Genomic DNA, 800 nt, shown 5'->3' with positions numbered 1-800 from the left:
TTGCATGGGAGTAACGGAATAAAAAAGAGGATTTCGGATACTTGGATAATTGTCATGTTGCATGCCGTTTAGACTGCCTGATTGAATCCACATAAACCACAACTGTCAACAGGTGGGGACCTGGACTACAGAGGGGACAACTGAGATCCAGTCCGGATGGCAGAAACCCACCGAAACTCACCTGCTCTCGGGACGGCATCTCCTAGTCTATACCGCACTGGTAATCTACGTCTTTACTTCACTTCTTTTTTAAGAGCAACCTCAAGTGTTTCTTAAGTGGATTATTTCAATGCGATCATGAGCTATGTCGAATCCACCTTGCTTTGCAGAGTAAACCATTCTTCATGAAGAAACCAGGCAAAAGTGGTGAGGTTGGGTCCACTCCGTACCACGGCTATCATCTGGACCTGCTGGAGATGCTGGCTTCGCACCTGAACTTCACCTGGAACATCACTCGGATTGGTAGTAGAAACCGGGAGATTGTTGCAGATGCGGCTAAGTCGAAGAAGGTGGGTCCTCGCCACTCTTCTGAACAAGTATCTCAACAGATAAAGCGAGACATAGACTTCATTTACCCAATCCTTGATTTAGCGTACAATGCTGACTCCCTCAGCAGCACTGATTGCGGCACGGAAAGTTTTTTTGTGTTTTCCAGTACATACAATAGAACGTATAGGGACATTGACATTAAATAGATGCTACTCTGCAATCTGACATACCCTTGTCCGAATCAGCTGTTGGCGTCAAGAGTGAACGGTCTTACTTATTTCTCAATTCCAACAGTATGACTTGCTTCTGGT

Source organism: Branchiostoma floridae, chromosome 15 (genome assembly GCF_000003815.2).
Source record: "Branchiostoma floridae strain S238N-H82 chromosome 15, Bfl_VNyyK, whole genome shotgun sequence".
Lineage (NCBI taxonomy): Eukaryota > Metazoa > Chordata > Leptocardii > Amphioxiformes > Branchiostomatidae > Branchiostoma > Branchiostoma floridae.
This window is presented reverse-complemented; position numbering follows the sequence as displayed.